This window comes from Diadema antillarum, unplaced genomic scaffold (assembly GCF_040938485.1).
Source record: "Diadema antillarum isolate AM-2024a unplaced genomic scaffold, OU_Dant_1.0 scf00000010, whole genome shotgun sequence".
NCBI classification, from domain to species: domain Eukaryota; kingdom Metazoa; phylum Echinodermata; class Echinoidea; order Diadematoida; family Diadematidae; genus Diadema; species Diadema antillarum.
The window spans coordinates 1,185,891-1,207,583 of NW_027270899.1; the positions used below are offsets into that span (position 1 = coordinate 1,185,891).

Consider the following 21,693-nt stretch of genomic DNA (forward strand, 5'->3'; position numbering starts at 1 on the left):
ATTATGTGAAACGGTCATCTCACATTGTCAAGACGTACTGTAGACCTATTGGGAGAACCATGCGATATGGCGGAGGCATACCAGTCGCTATAGCGACAATTCTTGTTCAATCGTGCGTACAGTAAGATACTACGCATGACAACGCATGACATTTGGAACAAGCATGTTCTGGATGCATGGCTATAGCTATTCAATTAAAAATCAGGGCTCGACATTCAAAAGGGTTATCCGTTGGGTGGCCCGATCGGGCAACAAAGATTCAGCATGGATCGTTACGTTTGATTTTGTTTAGAGCCACCAAAGAGTAAAGGTAGGGTCGAGCCCTGTATGTGTATATGCATCATTTCAATATTTATAGTGACTATCATCAGTGATCTCAATTTTAAAACAACTCACAGATCTCTCGACCTGTTCTGTGTACTTTTTACCGCATGTCACATGATCAATTGACGAAATGAAATACATGTAGCAAGAATTTTTGTAGGTGTTTTATAACAGTAAATGTGTGCTTTCTGAAGGTGCATCGTGACAGTGCTCAATGCTGTCGTTCGTTCACAATGTGAAGAATATTGTAGTCTAATCAGCCATTCTTTTTAGTATGTGTTGTTTTTTCTTTCATTGATTTTGGGGAAATTGGTCAGGAATGTTCAAACAGAAGCTTTCCAATTGTAGGGGCACATGAAGTCAGGAATAGCTAATTCCTCTACTAAATGCACATGATTGTTTCTTTCCCATACCTTTGTTTAAATTTTAGTATTGTCCATGGGTGCAGGGCTAATAAATTCAGTCTTGCCAGTCAATTGCAGCCCTTCAACTGTGCATATTATCTTTATGTCAGCCATAGACATTTCTTGTGGTATGTCATGCATTTCGTCTCTCGTTCCCTTGGTTAAGTATTAAATTCAGTGCTCTTAAACGGAGACTGTGCCCTAAGAGCTTTTATTGTATGTTAATGCAGTGGAATAAACACTATCGGATTTAGGGGTAATCATGGATAACATTTTTGTAATCCTGTTTCAAGGATTGTGTTGCTGCTTTATGTGATACTGTAATTCCTTTGGTTCTGATGTACCTCCGTTGGAATTTCATGTGTTTTCGTGTCTTCCCAGCTAAAAATTAGTAAATTCCTGACAATTATTTTTTTTTTAAATACAGTCCTGTCATAGTCTTTCTTTTTCTTTTGTCTTTGTTTTTACCCGAGGTCTGCGGAAATATGATATGCTTGTATGACCAAGACCAGTAGGCCTATAGCAAATTTTAGGTCCCCATGGAATGCCAAAGTTAAGTAGACTATCCAAGGATGACCTGTGAATTAACATCTCAGAAGTTGCCATATTGCTGCTGTGTCACAATGCATTTTACCATTTTCATTCAGATTTTTTTCTTTTTCATTGAATCCCTGAACCAGTGTAGAAATTAGTAGTTTAGTAACATTAATTGTGAGCAAGCATTTTGTCAAAGCATATTTCTACTACTTTACTACAACTTTCAATAAACAATTTGGTTTATTTCTTTACATTTTATAGCCCCAGTCATACAGTATCGAGTTAGAAAGGCAGTCTATTAAGACGGATATGCCTAAAATGATTAGAACTTTCCCACGATCTTGTCTTCCACTTCAATAACCAACTTGTCAATATGCACTTATTGTAACAACAGGGTGATACAAACGACAACCAGATGATGGTTTAACTGAAGAGCATTTCTGTTACTAAATTGTCTTATCTCTTGAGATACGCCTAATTTATTTGCGTATTTACAATGTGAACTGATCGTTCACCATCATGCGTTGATGTAAGTTCGAAGGCTGGAGCATGTATATTTTCTTGAGGTCTGTTTTCTGTAGAGACATACTTCACGTAGGTATATGTCAAGCTGCCAGGTTTCAATGTGTACTCTTCGTTTTAGCTCACCCGAGCCCAAGGCTCAAGTGAGTTTTGCATGTTATCTTGGCACATTTCGCCTTCTTATTTTAAACCCGTGGTCAAGCTATAACTGAGCAAGAATCATTCATTGGGACAGGGACACAAACTTGTTCAGATCCAGAAACAACATGAATCTTATACAACTTGTACAATGTGGACTCTTATAGATACAAAGAGTAAGTTGGTCATGAGAGTGGTAGTGGTGAGAACAAAGGGGGTGGGCAAGATGGGGTGGTTCCTGTATCGTCAAAATTCATGTAGGCCTATACATGTATCCTCTCCCGCAAAAGACATGATCAGGATTACACTAGCCTCGACGCGAGGAATTTCTTAAGGGCACGGGATTAAAAATTACGTAAATGGTTCAGGTGGACCCCGCACAAATCTGTATTAATGTTAAAGATCTTCAAGCACAAAAAAAAAAAAATTGATCCAAAGAAGAAATGCATTGTACCTAATCTATTAAGGTTGAGATATGGATGAAGTGTTATTGTCTTTGAATACTTTAAGACGCAAAGAATAAGTTGGTTGCAGGGCCGGCGGAGCGTTTTCAAAAGTGGGGGGAGGGGGCACTTCCGGGTTTCATGAGCTAACAAGCTAAAAGAAAAAAAAAAAAAAGGTCTTCAGCGCAACTTCTGGTGCCACTACCGGGTTTCTTCAGCTGACAAGCAAAAAAGAAAAAAAAAGAAAAAAAAAGTCTTCAACGCTCTACCGCTCTCATACTTCAAAGGTCTCTATCTACATGTATTTCATTGTAGTGCCACTTACGCACTTCCGGGTAAAGAAAGTGGGGGAGGCCCAAAGTGGTGACACCTTAAATATTTCTTTGTACATTGTATGGTGGAAAAAAGGGGTCATGGGTTGTGATTGTGGCAGTTGTTGATCGATTTGAGATCTAAGGGGGCAACCGGAAGGTGGCCTTATTGTCAGAACAAAATATTCCTCCCATTGCAGAAGACATGTTCAGATTTTCTGCAACCTTGGCGGGAGTCATTCTCAAGGGCACGGGATACAACTTTTTTCAAATGGTTCAAGTGGACATGAGGGCCGAGGAATCACCACCCTCCCTTCAAAAAAAAGAAAGAAAGAAGAAGAAGTATACATTGTATGTATATATACATATATAGATATATTATTTAGGGGTAACTCGATATAACGAACAATGCTATGCGAAATCTGTTCTGGTAAAGCTTTACTTCGCCTGTGCGATCATGTTCGAAGGTTGTAAAGCTCGATGCGACGGGGCGAAAACTGTCTTTAACACATGTATTTTCTTTGGAGCACTCCACCTAGCACAGCATGTTGTACGATGTGTGTGTGTGTGTGTGTGTGTGTGTGTGTGTGTGTGTGTGTGTGTGTTTGTGTGTGCACATTATCACATTAAAGTGTACATGCAGAGAGTGTGCGAGGAGTACGTACGGCCCATAATATGCATCATGGCGTGTAGCAGGTGTGAGGCAATCTGATGCTGTGATTGGCTTTCTACTAGGGAATTCCCCCATCTCTACTCACGCAGGCATAACGTACATGAATACAGAATGTGTCACATACACACACAGCATTATGCAGAACGTGTTCGAGCTTTCCACACACAACACACGCTTGCCATAATCACATATATGTACCAATCAACAGACGATCGTGACACGACTACACGCAAAACATTTACAAATTCGAACATCCATTAAGAAACACATTCTTGATACATGTATACAATTTGTATTGCATTTCACTTGCGAAAAAAAAAACCCTGACATCTTCTTACACATAAAGGTGAGTAATTTCTTCACACACATTGCTAGGTTATCAGCATTGATTGAAACGTGAAATGTAGTCCCATGCACATGCGCTAATTAATGTCGTTATAGGCCTATTATGATTTTTTTCATGCCTACTGATACAACGAGCTATCGGCTATAACGAGGAAATCGACTTGGTCCCAACCGTCTCGTTATATCGAGTTTCCCCTGTACATACAGTGTACTTACAGAGGTACGTTCAAGTATATGTATATATATATATTGTATATAAAGATCTTCAATGAGAGATTATCACCTATAAAGGTGAACCGAATGGGTAGGATGTTTTGGGGGACACATACACTTACACACGCGCTCGCACACACACACACACACACACACACACACACAAAAACGGCGGAACATGCATTTGTAGAACCGAAATTTAACGATCTACACACTTGGTGGACAATTTGGAAAATTTTCAATTAAAACGGGCAACAAAATCTACATAATGCTAACAAAATACATAGTAAAATAAGAATATTAAAAAAGGGGGGGGGGCGGTCCCCAAGAAGAAATCACTGGGAAGCAAGTTCCCCCCCCCCCCCCCCCGCCTATGATTTTTTAAAGGTCCATTGAAATGGTAGAACAATAACATTGCAGTCCCATGACAAACCGTCGAGGAGAACCACAGGGAGTGCTTTATCAAGTTCATGAATTTCGGGGTTCGGTTGAGCGGCAGGCCCCCCGGGGCAGTTGTGTAAGTTTGTGTTGTTTGTTTGTTTGTTTGTTTCCTTGACTTCTAAACATTTCTTTAATCCTTATTACAGCAGTCACAGAACTGTACATGAGTGAAAGTGTTCTGAAAGTTACATGTACGGTACGGGGCAATGTCCTTTAACAGAGCAACTCGTTAATTTAACTTTTATAACATATTCATCCAAACACTGTAGGATCTTGGTAAGTTGATCTTTTGGGGAGTATAATAGCAATAATGTAAAACAAAATATTTCATGAATAATAGTGAGGACTTTCTCATCTACATGCCACTTTCTGTGAGTATCGAGTCTTTCGCTCTCGCCAATTTATGCTTGGGTATACGACCGTGGATGTTGCAACTTGCGCCCTGTGAAGTATTTACGTGTGAATAAGCCGCCGTTTCAGAGCTCAAAAACTGTCTTGATACATCAAACGGTTTTTTTTTTTTCCCTGCGACATTTGTTAATATACATGTATGTATACGTGCGGACGATAATACATGACTGTTTTTATCGGGCAATCGATTTCATGCACTCTTAAAACATCCGGGTCAGAACTGACTCCGAAAGGGTCCGTTGGGTTCACACCGCGTTCCGGGTCAGAAATGACATGGAATGGGGTCAGTTATGACCCCATTCAGAGTCATGAATTGGGTCAGGGTGACCCCATTCCGGGTCTTAATGACCAATTCCAAGTCATTTTTGATCCGGAACGGGGTGTGACCCCAACGGACCCGGTTCCGGGTCAGTTCTCACCCGGATTTTTTTTTAGAGTGTGGAATATCTTAACAGGGTATTGTCTTACGCAGTGATAGTGCCCAATCAAGTTCATGTTATGCCTCTGAAATAATCCTATTCACTTTTACAAAATCATCAATGACTTGACATTTATACGAAATAAAACGTGACTGAAGATTAAACTGCTGAACCTCCGTGTTGTGTCTTCATTGTCTGTGTGTATACAGTACATGGTATGAAACAGGGTTAAAGTGCGTGAACCAAAATTCACGTGCACTCTGTAGACGTTGTCCATAAACATTTTCAGAGAAAAACCAGCAGTTTAACTTTGTGTACCATAGGTTTTCCCGCCCAATTTCTTCAGATTTGCATTCGATTTAATGATGCGATAATTCAAGTTTGAGTGAAGTTGAATGATCATCGAGATCAACATTCAAAAGACTATAACTTGTACCTGCATTCAATCTGATTTCATCATCCTTCTTTTCATGATTTTCTCACACGAATGTGTTAAAAGCGTGTTCAAATTAAGGGTGCATGCACGAGAAACGCATTCAAATTCTCATCAGCACCGTCGTGATGAACGAAATTCGAATTCGCGCAAAGGCAAACATATACAGCATTTAGGCAGTGTTTTCGTTACTGATGTTCTTTGAAGAAGCTCATCTACTTGAACAAATAATGCAAACTTGTAAGCACTTTGAAATGGGACCTTTGACTAACACTGAACTTTTTCATTCCTCGACGGATCGTCATCTGAAGCAACAACTTTCATACGCATATATAGGTTTTCCCATTCATTTTCAAACTTTTTTCATTCAATTTCACAAATTTTTACTTCAGTTTCGTCGCAGAATGTCGGGAATACTAGGCCAATCTTGCTTTCAAATTCGTCTTTCGTCGTTCATTTTCAAATATAAAGTTCATTCAATTTAGTCATTTGGCGTACATTTTCGTCATTTACAGTTCAAATTCGTCAGTCTCACTCGCAGCACTCAAAACAGCTGGATCGATTTCGTCTTTTGTCAATCATTTTCGTTAAATATTCATATTCGTCTCATATCTCTATCCGGTGTGATTTTCCAGTCATTCATGTATTTTTTTTTCTGTAACCGTTCACATTTTACATTCAGGAGTTAACCCTAACGAGGCTGGGGCCCCCCCCCCCCCCCCCCCCTCGACGTTTCGCGTGATGTATCACGCGAAAAGCTAACGCCGCGACGTTTCATGACTTTTTTCTTTCGAGCCTCCCGCATCTTTTGACACCAAATTTGCGATGCCCGGGCGCACGGTTCCGAAGTTGCGCATAAATATGTACGTGCATGTCAGACCAAAAATTGCTCAAAAACGTGAATTCGTGTACACTGTTGTACAATTTCAATGCAAACTGTGCTTACAGGCAAATTTCATAAAAGCATGATTATTTTGGGGTTTTATTGATTAAAATCAATAATAACATATTTTCTTGTTCGGAACAATGTCGCGGACAAGTTTCATCGAAAAAACAATGAAAAACAAAGTCGGAAAAACAAGGAAATACATAAGAAATTCAAAAAACAATAAAATACTTTAGAAATTTTTTCAGATGGCACAATTTTTTCTCTTATATTTGCTCAGGACACTAGAAAGAATATTTACAAAAAAAAAAAACGTGCCCATTTTGAGCTTTATTTAGTGATTTATACCAAATTGTCTGATTTCATGCATCATTATGCATAAATTAGCATAATCAAGCATTGATGATAATTTTTTTAAAATTTAACTTCATGGTACTTTAGATTACGTCATAGGCAATGTGTGTGCGAATTTTCGGCGCGATCGCACGGTCGACGGCCGAGATCTGGAGAGGGGGCCTGGGAGCCCCCCCCCCCCCCCCTCCCCCCCGGCTCTATGATCTACCTAAATAGCCCGGCCTAGTTAGGGTTAACATATACACAATATTGCGCCCCCCCCCCCCCCCTCACACACACACACACACACAGAACCACATATACAGACACACACACACAAGCAATCCGAGTACACACTGATATAAAACAGACGTACCGTCTCGCAAACGAAAACACTGACAAACGATTTCTAGGCAAACCTGGTTAAAGACAAAATTTAAGTGTAGAATTGACACCTGTTTAATGTCAAAGAATGGATAACATACATGTAATTATGTTTGCTGCTTTCCAGGGTAGTACAAAATTTAAAGTTTGCTTCATGCATTATGATGCGAAAACCCGTAAATTACGAGGTAAAGTTCAAAATGTGACACTGACATAGCCTACTGTCCTTGGTTATGACTTTTGACTGTCGTTTATCCTTCAATCAAGTTTGGTTGGCAGTCATGTTTTTTGTGTGTATTGTGTAAGCAAATGGTTAGGGAATAATGTGTAACGATGCAATTTACGAGAGAAAGTCAAAATATGTCAGCTTAAAGTTGGTTCACCATCAAAATAAAGAATCGACAACATCTGACTAATTTGAATGAAAAATTCATGAAATTGTGCGAACAAAAACGAATTTGATCTTCACATTCTGCGATCCGTCAGCGGGAGAGACGAATTTGAATGGCAATTGACGATTCTGAATGCTGATGTCTTCGAAAATGTTTGCCGAAAAACGAATTACAATGACAATTGACGAAATTGAAGTTAAAGGCCGTGTCACACCAGCCTTGCGTGCGACTTGCAAAGAACAATTTTGACTACCCGGAGGTCCCCGTAGATATCCGCACATGACAGTACCTAGCATGTATCTCAAAAGTAGTCGCCCGGAGGTGCGCACGCATATTTTTTTACCCGCAACCGTGTTTAGGCCCTGTCACACCTTTCCGGGCAAGCTACTCGGGCTTGTTACGTGTAGGGATTTTCTAGCATACCGGACATTCCTGAGGGCGGGAAAGGATTTGTGCGAGTCAGCGCATGTTTCTTACTTGCTGGACGCGTTATACTTGCGAGTATACTGTGTGACCTTTGTACCAGTCGCGTGGGGGCTGACAACTTAGTGAAGGAATTCCTCTAATGGAATGGCTGAAATCTCACAGAATTTCATTATCTTGGCTGCATACGGGACTGCGAAGTACCTGCGTGGGAATTGCCTGGGAAGTACTGCCGCTAAGAGTCTCCTACTGGCGTTCTGCGTGGACCTCTACGGGCATTCCCGCGACTCACCCGGAAAAAGTTTTGGTCATGCTCAAAACTTGGCTGCGATTAAATTGGACTTGCGTGAGCACCTCCGGGCAACTACGCGCTAGATACTGCCAGGTGCGGACCAACTGCGGAGAGCCCCTTGGAGTAAATTTGTTTCCCCGCAAGTCAAGCCGCAGAAGTTCACCCGTACGGTATGACAAGGCATGAATGAAAATTGCAAACATTCTTGTTCGCCCGCTGAAAATCTTCTACGTGCTGGAAACTACCTCCTCGCCACAAGCCCGCGTTATGGTGTGACACGGCCTTAAGGCCGTGTCACACCAGCCTTGCGTGCGACTTGCAAAGAACAATTTTGACTACCAGGAGGTCCCCGTAGATGATCCGCACATGACAGTACCTAGCATGTCACACCTTTCCGGGCAAGCTATTCGGGCTTGTTACGTGTAAGGATTTTCTAGCATACCGGACATTCCTGAGGGCGGAAAAGGATTTGTGCGAGTCAGCGCATGTGTCTTACTTGCTGGACGCGTTAGTATACTGTGTTACCTTTGTACCAGTCGCGTGGGGGCTGACAACACAGTGAAGGAATTCCTCTGATGGAATGGCTGAAATCTCACAGAATTTCATTATCTTGGCTGCATACGGGACTGCAAAGTACCTGTGTGGGAATTGCCTGGGAAGTACTGCCGCTAAGGGTCTCCTACTGGCGTTCTGCGTGGACCTCTACGGGCATTCCCGCGACTCACCCGGAAAAAGTTTTGGTCATGCTCAAAACTTGGCTGCGGTTAAATCGGACTTACGTGAGCACCTCCGGGCAACTACGCGCTAGATACTGTCAGGTGCGGACCAACTGCGGAGAGCTCCGGGGAGTAAATTTGTTTCCCCGCAAGTCAAGCCGCAGAAGTTCCCCCGTACGGTATGACAAGGCATGAATGAAAATTGCAACATTCTTGTTCGTCCGCTGAAAATCTTCTACGTGCTGGAAACTACCTCCTTGCCACAAGCCCGCGTAGCTTGCCCGGAATGGTGTGACACGGCCTTAAAGCCCCCGTTCCACTATCACGATTTGGACCCCGATCTGTCCCGATCTAGCAGATCGGGAGAGAGCGGCAAAAGCGTACGGGGATCGGAAGCATCGTAGCAGCAGCGTGTGGAGGTCGGGGTTGGAGCGGGCAGTTTTTCAGATCGGGAAGAAATTTTGAACCGGTTCAAAATTTCTTCCCGATCTCCCCGATCAAAATTGACATATTTTTAATCGTACGGCAAGCGGGGAGAGCGTAGTGACAGCGTAAACGCAGCGGGGAGAGCGTAATGACGGCGTAAACGCAGCGGGATGAGCGTAACAAGGTCTTTCTGAGCGTAGTAACATCGGCACACGAACGGAAAGTAATTTTAGCTGTCATTTTCGAAGAAGAAGAAGAGATGAAGAAAAAGAAGAGAAGAAAGCAGGAAGCAGCTGCCCAAAAGGCGAAGAAAAAGAGACTGCACGTGATGCTGAAAGAGGAGGAAGAGGACATAGCAGAATTTTGAAGAATATGAAATCATCTACAACTGGAGGAAGACGGACTATAAAAGCAAGGACATCAAGAAAAATCCTTTGAAAAATTAGCACGTCTTTGTTTATACAATGCATTGCTGCAAAAGAACCGTGAGTTGAGGAGGCTCTTCAAGTTCAAGTTCAAGTTGATTTATTTCACTTCCAACAAACAAATAATAAAAAATACAAAGAAAAGCTCATATACACAGACGTCATGAAATCAGTACCACAATGCGATGAACAGAATAACATTGTAAAAGAGATACAGGCAAATTATCAACAGAGATACAAATAACAGTTACGTCACTGTGGTAAATGCATACAAAATATTGCTGGAAATGGAGGGGACTGCTAAAAAGCAGAGCTTGTAGTATTAGAATGCAGTCCCCTCATTGAGAAAAATATATAATTGCAAAAAACAACAACAACAACAAATTTCCCTAAGCGGTAGGAAAAAAAAGACAGACAGAGTAATACACACATACATGCACACATACGGACGCACATTAACAAACACATGGCGGCTCTCTTGTAAGGAAAAACTAGATGAGAGGATAGAAAGATATAGTAGTGAAGAAGGTGGTAAGTCCGAGGTGGACAAGGGGGGGGGGTGGGGGAGGGGGTGGGGAGAGGAGAGGGAAATGGTTGGTCATAACCAGGGCACTGGAGGCACAGAAGCACGGGCTCGCTGATGAAGAAAGAGTAGTGAGAGTAACGAAGCAACAACAACTTTGAAAATCAAAAGTAAAAAAAGAAGAATGAATCTTCGAGGTCCACAGTATATTTCTTCGGTTCTGCATGTTAATAAGTTGACTGACTGCTGACCCACAGACGAATCGGGGTACATCGGGGCACATCGGGCACTTTTCAGCTCTCTGAACGGGGCAACAGCGTGATAAGATCGTATAGATCGTTCAGAGCGTAGATACAGCGTGCATTGATCGGATATAACATCGGCAACATCGCACTAACAGCGTAGCTACATCGTTCTAAAGCGTACCGGCAGCGGCAGAGATCGCAATGTCTAATTCCCGATCATCGTAGTAAGAGCGTAGCAAGCACTTGGTAGTCGTAACTGCAGCGTACTTAGAGCGTTCTAACATCGTACTGTGTCCAGATCGGCTCAGATTTTACCCGATCCTTCCCGACCTGAGAAAATTGTCAAATCGTAGCGAGAACGGCATAGTGGAACGGGGGCTTTAGGATTTGCGTTACACGTGCTACTCGGGACGAAATTGAATAATAAATCTTTGAAATTGAATGACAAAAGCGCGAAAATGGATGGGAAAACCTATATTACGTTCATGCATGTACATTGTAATTAATTCACTGATCGATGCACGACTTTGGCTGCTGCTCGAGGATAGATTACATAAATATCCTGAATATGGACAGAACTGTAGTAACTGAAACATTTGACAACAAACATTATGAATGTACAGTCAAACCTGCCTTAGCGGCCACCTGTCTATAGTGGCCACCTGCCTATATAGCAGCCTCTGAAAAATCTCCCCCCCCCCCAGAGAAAAACCCTGTTAAAGACCCTGAGTATATAGCCGCCACCAGTCCTGTCTTACGCGGCCTGCGGCCACAAATTTTGTTTCCCGCGGTAGATTTTAACCTGTCTGTAGCGGCTAAAGAGCCGATAATTCAGCGTGTTTTCTGCTTTGTAGCCGTGCCAGTCATTCATGGGCAACGTTCAGTGATCGCCACAGCTGCATTCATCACTCCTTTCAGTCATAATAATGCACCAATGTTAAGCTTTCTTCACGACTGTACATAATATGCTACTGTGCAACAATTTCATAAACACCGGCATTGTTCAATGCATGATACACACGTGTGTATATAGTATACGTACACACATACACATGTAGTACTTATAGATGTATACAATGTGCAACGATGATACATGTACATGTAGCATAGGCGCCGGAAGTGGGGGGGGGGGGGGGGGGGGGGGGGGCGGCCGCCCCCCCCCCCCCCCCAATCCAAAAAGTGGGGGGGGGGGGGGGGCAAAACGCATTTTTGCCCCCCCGAAAAGCCCCCCTCCCACAAAAAAAAATAATAATGATAATAAAAATAAATGAATAAACAAAGAAAATAAAATAAATATGTATATATAATATGAATAGAAGGGAAAAAATATGGCTACAAACGGCAGCTTTTGGACTGTAAAATGTCAAAATTTTCAAGCTCGCTCGCTTCGCTCGCTCGCATCCAGCAGTTGAGCCCGTTGCGCCCCCCTTAATTTCTAAAGCGAAAAACATAGCTACGACGGCAGTTGTTGGACTCTAGAATGTCAAAATTTTCAAGCTCGCTCGCTTCGCTCGCTCGCATTGAATCGTTATGCCATTCTCCTAATGTTGCTGACAGTAATTGCCAGTAGTTGCGCCCGATGCCCCCACCCCTTAATTTCCAAAGCGAAAGATAAATATAGCTACAAACGGGAGTTTGGGAACTGTAAAATGTCAAAATTCTCAAGCTCGCAATCTTCGCTCGCTCGCATTGAATCGTTATGCCACTCTCCTAATGTTGCTGCCAGTAATTGCCAGCAGTTGCGTCCGATGCCCCCCCCCCCCCTAATTTCCAAAGCGAAAGATGTAGCTACAAACGGGAGTTGTGGGACTGTAAAATGTCAAAATTCTCAAGCTCGCTCGATTTACTCGCTCGCATTGAATCGTTATGCCATTCTCCTAATGTTGCTGCCAATAATTGCCAGCAGTTGCGCCCGATGCGCCCCCATTTATTTCAAAGCGAAATATGTAGCTACAATTAAAACTCCAGTTTTGGAACTATAGAATATCAAATTTTTCAAGCTCGCTCGCTTCGCTCGCTCGCATTTTATTGTTATGCCATTCACCTTATGTTGCTGACAGTATATAATTTGTCGATCGTTTCACACCGTCATTCCATAATCCATGTAAGGAAAACTTACAATGTTCCTCAATGACTGCGTTGTTGAATGTATCACATTCCGTAATGTATTGTAGTCCCATTATTGCTCACGCACACACGCACAAGCATACAGACCGTCAAAATTACTTTATGGTTCCCCCCATGTTTCGACTCACCGTACGCCACTTTACATATATATACATATGTATATAATATATATATATATATATATATATACACTGTATATATATATATATATATATATATATATATATATAATAGATGTGTGTGCGTGTGTGTGTGTGTATGTGTATATTGTGTAACATATGCATGGTCTAATCTTGAGCCCCCTCCAATGTTTGCCCCCCCCCCCCCCAATCCAAAACTGCTTCCCAGTAGGCAATGTACACAAAGTTGGATAACCTGTCTATAGCGGCCACTTTTTTTCCGTCTCCCTTGGGTGGCCGCTATACTTAGACAGGTTTGACTGTATATAACTGTGGATATACTTAAAAAAAAAAGAAGTTCTACGCCATGCTCGAGCAACGTATCACATAGATACGAGGAAGGTAAACAAATCGGCCAAGGGCTGGCATCTCAAATGTACATGTGGTGGCCCGAATTCACGAAGGTGGTACAAATGAAACCATGGTTTAAACCATGGACAAAGAGCATGGAGCGCCAAGTGTTGCATGGAATATTTCTTTACGAAATTGGTCATTTCGTCGACGAAATGATTATTTTGTAACGAAATGACAACATTTTGTGACTAAATGAAAATTTAGTCCACGAAATGATAATTTCGTTACGAAATATTCCGTGCGACACTTGGCGCTCCATGGTTTTTGTCCATGGTTTAAACCATGGTTTCATTGTACCACCTTCGTGAATTCGAGCCAATGCATCTAGATGCGTAAAGAGTTGAGAAATATGACCATTCCTTAAGTGTTACATCCATATGTTGTGAATTAAGTGAAACTGGACGAAAGATTGAGCTGAAGAAAAATACGTAAAATATTATTGGAATTATTGAATACTTCGAAATAAAGATGAAATTATGTGATTAAATCGTTTTAAAAGGGAAAATGGGAACTTGACGTGCATAAAGACGGTATGAATCACATACAGCAGAGCTTGTTTATAGTATGTTGATTGAATTGGAATGCATAAAGTTCGAAGTTGTGTTCCTATAAATGAAATTAAAATTGGTACTTGGACGAAATTTAACGTATGATACACCTGGCGCGAAATTGAATACAGTTATACCACTTTGCGTCGTTAAATTGAATGGATTTCCCTGTAGGGGGCCTACATTGAATGAAATAGAATCTAAAAGGAATGACATGAAATGAATTTGAATTCAATGATCAAATTTAAGAATTAAATAGATAATGAGAGCTGAACGTTGACGAAATTTGCTAGAATTAGAACGCCTTCTCGTTAATTCGAATGCAAATCTGATGAAATTGGGTTGGGAAACCTATACAATGTATTAAAACATTTCTGTAGTTTATTCCTTAAGCCCCTGTCACACTTTGCTAGATAACGCAAACGCATGGAGAAACGAATATCGATTTTTGGCATCCGTTGATATCTATTGAAATATGTTTCATGCCCTTTTCATCCTTTGGAAGGACGTTTCCGTCAGATCGGCCAGAAAACTTTGTGCTTGCACCAAGTTTTTCTCTCGCAAAAAACAAAAACCAAACTAACAAAACAAACAAACAAAAAAGGATAGCGCGATCTGACCCTTCTCTAATAGATCTATACGTTTTCTCCTGTATCTGCGCTGTATACTGTGTCGTTTTCCACGTTTTTCCATCCTTAGAGCCGGTAGCAATCATCACGACAGAGAGGCATTTTAATGTGAAGGGCGAGGTCCTACGACGTTTTTATATCCCTTTGCAGGAGTCAGTTGTAGAATGGCCGGTACATATTCGTTAAAGATCAACTTCATGTCCTGTTCATATTCTGTGGATGTGCTGTAGATATCCTGTAGATATATGTTGTAACCATCACTAATGGGCGTCCTGTCCGTTTGTCATCCGTAACTACATGCGTTTTGCCCGTTAGTCGTCCTTGGGCTATGCCGTGGGTACGCGGATGGAAACGAGTCTTTATACGTTAGATCATAAAATGAGATGTTGAAATTCCGAACGGGTCCTAATTCTGTCTGCAAGAATCCAGCTTATTGAAGGGAACAGACTTAACCAGAAGAAGAAGAATTCCGAAAGCGCAACTTCCTAACTCAAAATTCACGATATACATGAACATTTTCTCACTCTCTTTTCACACAATTAAGTCTTAAATGTATGAAAGACAATTTTGATAATTTCAGTGGAATTCGGATGCATAGGCCCTAAGTTGAGTAGAATCAGACGCCAAACACGTTAAAGTCTAGAATATTAAAATGATCGAAAATACAACCCCTTTCTTTAGTTGACGCATTATTGCCCAGTTGTTGTGTGACGGACAGGTTAGACATCAATATAGATTAGACAATGTTAAACAACCATTAAAAAAAAGTTTACATGCAAAATCTGTGACAGTACTTTGTATTTTTGCTGACATGTGGCCGGCGGGCGGTATAACAGTGGGACCCGCGTGGGCAGCGAATGAAGATCAATGAACTTGGAGCACCCATGTTTCATGGTTGTAATCTAGCCTATCGCTTGCTTGGTGGACTATTAGTCCATGGGCCAGGCCAGATATTGGTACCACCTGAGGTGGCAAAACCTTTTTGGTGTCATTTTGTTGGTCGGGCATAGTTATGCTTATCAAGCTATGATAGCATTTCCAAATGAGTAGCTTAGTCATAATAAATGAATTTTTAAACAATTTGGTCTCGTTGTTATATCCCTATACTTCTGAATCGAGACTAACCGCTATACAAAGAAGAGCACTGTCTTCTGTATGTTCCAAAGAGATTTTTCTTCTCACTGGGAAAAATCTCTTTGGTACGGAAGCCCATTCGTGCCACGCAGGATAAAACTTTCAGTGGAGCTAACTGGCGGCCGCCAGATAATTATCGATATCGATATCGCTAAACGATAATTATCTGGCGGCCGCCAGAAAATTAAGTGGCAGCCGCCAGATAATTATCGTTTAGCGATATCGATATCGATAATTATCTGGCGGCCGCCAGTTAGCTTCACTGAAAGTTTTATCCTGCGTGGCACGAATGGGCTTCCGTATGTTCACAGGACCGTGTTCTGTTGTAAACGCGGTGCGCTTAGTCTTCATTCAAGGCAGCGAAGGGAATATCCAAAGGTTATGATGTCCACAGCGCTTAGTCTTTATATAAGACAGCGAAGGGAATATCCAAAGCTTATGATACAGTGTATACCCCTTTATCTAAAAACAACAACAACAACAACCAAAAAAGCAATTCCTCGTGAATTTTATTGTATTTTTCAATTATTTATCATTTTCCGGTGAAAACTCTACGGTAAAACCGCTAATACCACGCTAATGTTGCTTTATTTCCACCCAACAATGAAAGATAATGCAAAAAACAATGTACCGGTACACTACAATACATTATGATAAATAATATTGTAAAAGAACAGAGTGATTTTTGTTTAAAACTGATGTATTTGTTGAGAGGGTAGTAAAAAAATAGAATAGATAATCCCTTTTATTGGGAACTTTAGATATTATGATAACGGTACATTGTTCTAGATAAAGACTAAGCTCACCGGCACCGCGTGACAGCTGTGGACATCATAACCCTTTCGATATTCCCTTCGCTGCCTTGAATAAAGACTTAGCGCACTGCATTTACAACAGAACACCTGTGGACATACAGAAGACAGTGCTCTTCTTTGTATAGCGGTTAGTTTCGATTCAGAAGTATATGGATATAAAAAAACGAGACCAAATTGGGTAAAAATTAATTCATTATGACTAAGCTACTCATTTGGAAATGCTATCATAGCTTGATAAGTATATCTATGCCCGACAAACAAAATGACACCAAAAATGTTTTGCCACCTCAGGTGGTACCAATAACCCATTTTTCGGGTCTTGGCCCATGGACTATATCGTCGGTGTTTTCACGAAGTGGCACGACCGGCCAAAATCGAGTAAATTTTCGATTTTAAGATTTTTGCATATTATGATAGTAAATACCGAGATCTACAACCTGACAAATTTTTGAACCTCAATCTCAAATAATTACGTAATAATAACGACCGTGTCACTTCGTGAAAACTTCGACTGGTCGGTCTACGATTTTCACGAAGTGGCACGATCGCGGGTTGACGGTGCGTATACGCCGGACGTCATCATAAATCATTCATCTGCCAAACGTCCTCGTACGCGCGCGTCTAAAATGGCTGCGCCCAGAGCAACGGAAGCTAGACAGATGAAATCGGTAAAGTTACATTTCGCTCTGTATTGACACTTTAATTGTTCATTTTTCACATTCTTGAATGTAGATTTATGAATGAGGAATTAGAATATCAAAACAGCGTAAATATGTATTCTTGCAGATCACATTGACTTCGTTTGGCGCTGTCCTAGGTTCGTTATCTACGTGTGCAGTCCCACATCTATTATTCGGTGTAAGTGGCGAATAGGCAGGGAAAGTGATTCGAACTAAAGTCAAATGAACACGTCTCACATTTGCATCGAATCTTAAGCGCACTAACTGGTGATATATTGTGAAGTTTTATCGTTTCCTGTATTACGAGCTCAAATACGTAATGCAACGACCTACTTCCCAGGTGGCAGGTAGACTGATTTAACTCTCTTATCTTACTTGATTATGTCTGAATCTTCCAGGAATTTAGATCCATTTAAGAGAGTCTATATCTAGGCCTACAACTTCAACATCTAATTAAGATAGTTAACAGTGTTACAATGTTAATAGTGTTCTTGACCTGTCCAGGTTACCTGTCTAAGTTACTCTAAAAGTGATGTTATTTCACTGACTACCTTTGAATTCTCTATGAAAAAAAAATGATTTTAGAGTTACTTCTGCTAAAGTAAAAGTCTAACGTTAAATCAGGGAGGTCCTCTTCCCATCTCCCTGTCTAAATTCAGGCGTTACCAACAACAATGGAGACTTTGATAATGTTGTCGAGAATACCGTAACAGCAAATTTGATTTGGATAGACAACAAGCAAAATGCAACGTTTATGCTCAGCACCTGAATTCATAAATTGTTCTATCATGCTATATTATGAGCCTAAAAGCCTCAATGTGGTCGTAATTGGCCTATACGTGGCAAGTACTTTTGCCTTAGTTTGCAATTTTTCGTTTTGTTTGTTTTGATTTTCTACAATCTATGGTTCTTTGAAACACTAGGGTTTTTTTCGGGGGGGGGGGGGGTGGAGGCTGGGGATTCGGAGCTGGGCAAATTGTAAAATTAAACCAAAGAGATGTTCATTGTTCATAAACTTCAGATTCTGGTAAGCCGGAGAATATGTGACCGTGCACCTCAAAACGAACATAAAGTCGCACACACTGATTTTGCGTGAGGATTGAAAATAAGTGAAATGGGTCAACCTAACCGAACTTGACTTTTTCATATTTTCTGAAAGAGCGGGTCTTCTTTTACATTATGCTAAAATTTGGTATCATAAAACAGGAGGGAAAGTGTGTTTTTTAGCAGTTTATCTGAACATTTTTGGTAGAATAGTGTGATTAGGTGTGTCTTTGGGATCCCATTTTCATTTCTGAGAAACCTTGTCCACACTCTTCATTTCAACTCTAATAACTTTTGAAAGGATAGTGCTAATGCTTTGAAAGTTGGCGTTAATTATGGACAGAATGTGTTAATGAGGCATACTTAATTTCAGTTTAATCTGATAATCCCTTCATTGTTGTTACTCTGGTGGTTTACTTCCTGTTTTTTGTCCCATTCATCGCACAGCCAGCACGGTTTGGTAGAGATTAAGCGCTTGAATAGACACTGTACTTCAGAGCCTCTTTTCTCAGTTCACACTTTTCCTGAGTTTGCGCTTTCTTTCCAGTATTTAGATAGGTTAGGAGCGTCCATTTGATTTGAGTCATACATCATTTTAAAGCTTAAAATCTGCTCTTTCAGAATATGGTCTTAACTAAAAATTCATGTCTGGCGACTTTTTGTTTGTTTTGAGGTGCAGGGTCACATATAGACCTGAAAGGGATGGGGGGGGGGGGGGGGGCAGTGTGATGTTTTGCAAATCTGTGCATCAATTTTATGATCTTACAGAACTGGTAGTGATGGAGTTTCATGTGACTGACATCTTTCATTCATCTTCCTTTACAAACAGATATTGAGGCCTTTGTGTGGACAACCCAACAACTTGCAGACTGGAATGAAATGAGTGCTGTCCTTCGATGATGGGCTACTTTACAGTATTGTACTCCATACCGCATTCCTGCAGATTTCTCCTATCAAGCTTGAACAAGACCCGTAAGTTACATTGCTATCTGTCAAGGATTTAGAGTAAATTAGACAGACCAGTGTGTAATAGACAGTGCAGGCACACTACTGGTAATAATAATATTACTAATATGATTTGCCACACTAATATGATTTGCCACATACTAAAATAATTGTTTTGATTACCTTTGAATTCTCCATGAAAAAAAAAATGATTTTAGAGTTACTTCTGCTAAAAGTCTAACGTTAAATCAGGGAGGTCCTCTTCCCACCTCCCTGTCTAATTGAGGCGTTACCAACAGCAATGAAGAGTTTGATAATGTTGTCAAGAATACCGTACCAGCAAATTTGATTTGGAATAATGGATAGACAACAAGAAAAAAAAAACAAAAAAACTCCTGTGCAACGTTTATGCTCAGCACATGAATTCATAAATTGTTCTATCATGCTATATTATGAGCCTAAAAGCCTCAATGTAGACGTAATTGGCCTATACGTGGCAAGTACTTTTGCCTTAGGTTGCGATTTTTCATTTTGTTTGTTTTGATTTTCTACAATCTATGGTTCTTTGAAACACAGAGGGTTTTTTTTTTGGGGGGGGGATGGAGGCTAGGGATTCAGAGCTAGGCAAATTGTAAAATTAAACCAGAGAGACATTCATAAACTTCAGATTCTGGTAAGCTGTAGAATATAGACCTGAAAGGGATGGGGGGGGGGGGGGCAGTGTGATGTTTTGCAAATCTGTGCATCAATGTTATGATCTTACAGAACTGGTAGTGATGGAGTTTCATGTGACTGACATCTTTTATTCATCTTCCATTACAAACAGATATTGAGGCATTTGTGTGGACAACCCAACAACTTGCAGACTGGAATGAAATGAGTGCTGTCCTTCGATGATGGGCTACTTTACAGTATTGTACTCCATACCACATTCCTGCAGATTTCTCCTATCATCTCAAGCTTGAACAAGAACCGTAAGTTACATTGCTATCTGTCAAGGACTTAGAGTAAATTAGACAGACCAGTGTGTAATAGACAGTGCAGGCACACTACTACTAATAATAATATTCCTAATATGATTTGCCACATACTGAAATAATTGTTTTGTCTTACTCTTTCTTTAATTACAACTGTATTTGTAGTTTTATGAATGTGAAGCACTGACATAACATGGAATCCAACATTTTGACATCTAATTATCTGTAGTCATGTTGCATTTTGGTATAAAGGCAATGTTGTCCCTCAGTCTGATTTTGATGTGGTAGCAGTGTGCATTTCTTCAGTGTCATGTATCTTTCAGGACTGTTGTAACTGTACTTTTTTATTGTTAGTTTGATTATTGTTGTGTTTTTATTTTTTTATTGGGGGGGGGCAAGGGAGATGAGGAAGAACAGTTACACACTCTGTACTGATATGAGATACCATCAACTTTGCAAAAGTCAATGGCACATACTGTATGACAAATTCTTGGCAGAGAAGATGAAAATGAACTGTCTCAATATACATTTATAGTTTTACTCATGTCAATGTGTTTTTTTCTCTGTTCACTCAGAAGTCAAATGTCTGAGACATTACTTACATGGTATTGACTGTGTCACTGATTTTCACTTGTGATGTCCTGCTTTCTTTATTCTTTACTTTAGTTCTGCTCCTGATTCTAGTCAACAATATGTTCATTCACCATTTCGTCTGGCGTAGCATCCTCTTTTTACTGCACTCAAAGGTTACATTGTGCACCATGCTAAAGGTGAGCAAGATCAATAAACAGCATAACACCTTTTCATGTAGTATTTGGTTTTATTTTGTCATAGACAATTACTAAGAAAATCCAGTGTCAATGGACAATTAGGTGTAATCCTACTACAGTCTTGTTATGCACATTATCACATTGATTTAAACTTTATGATAAAAAAAAAAAGATGTATTAGCACTTTTGAGTAAAACATTACCAAAGTGTTGATATGAAAGGAACATTATCATACAATTATTTTCTTAGGGAAATCGGTGTAGTTTTAGAAATGTGTGAAATTAATTAAGAAGTATATTATGACTGTTGTATCAAATGTCATCATTCTCCTCTGCAATGGAGAAGTAACATTGTCTGTGAAAAACAATTGTTCCTCTTTGCATAGGGAGAGAAGCAGATAACAACTGTCTACTGGAGAAAGCCAAGAGAAACCCGAAACAGCTACAAATGACTAGGGTGGCTGAGCTGAACATCTGCACTAAAATCCAAGCCATGGGATCATTGTGGAAGGAGATCATAGCAATATTTCACCACAATCACAGAGTTGCTCCACACAGCAGCATCAAACTTTTCACAAGAGTGTGTGCTCTATGAATGGACAGGCAGGTTCTAGCAGAACATTATTTCGATGTTCTTTATGATTTTCTATTTAATGACATCAATCCACGGGTCTCTCTATACTGCTTTGTCACAATGATGCCATCCTCAATTTCCACTGTATTATGCTTCCCCTCTCTGACTTTAAACAGTGCTTTTCACAACAAAACCATAGCAATGTCAAATACCATATTGATGTCTCTTCTTTTACTTTGTTTATGAACCAGCTCTCCCA

At 40.5% G+C, this 21,693-nt stretch overlaps 1 long non-coding RNA gene across 1 annotated transcript; it reads left to right on the top strand.

Annotated features, from left to right (window-relative positions):
* The first annotated feature begins 19,921 nt into the window (after positions 1 to 19,921).
* On the top strand, positions 19,922 to 21,462 carry LOC139720002 (uncharacterized). The gene is made up of 3 exons (XR_011710143.1): positions 19,922 to 20,088; positions 20,758 to 20,861; positions 21,247 to 21,462. It is a non-coding gene; the product is annotated as an uncharacterized lncRNA (long non-coding RNA).
* Positions 21,463 to 21,693: the final 231 nt, after the last annotated feature.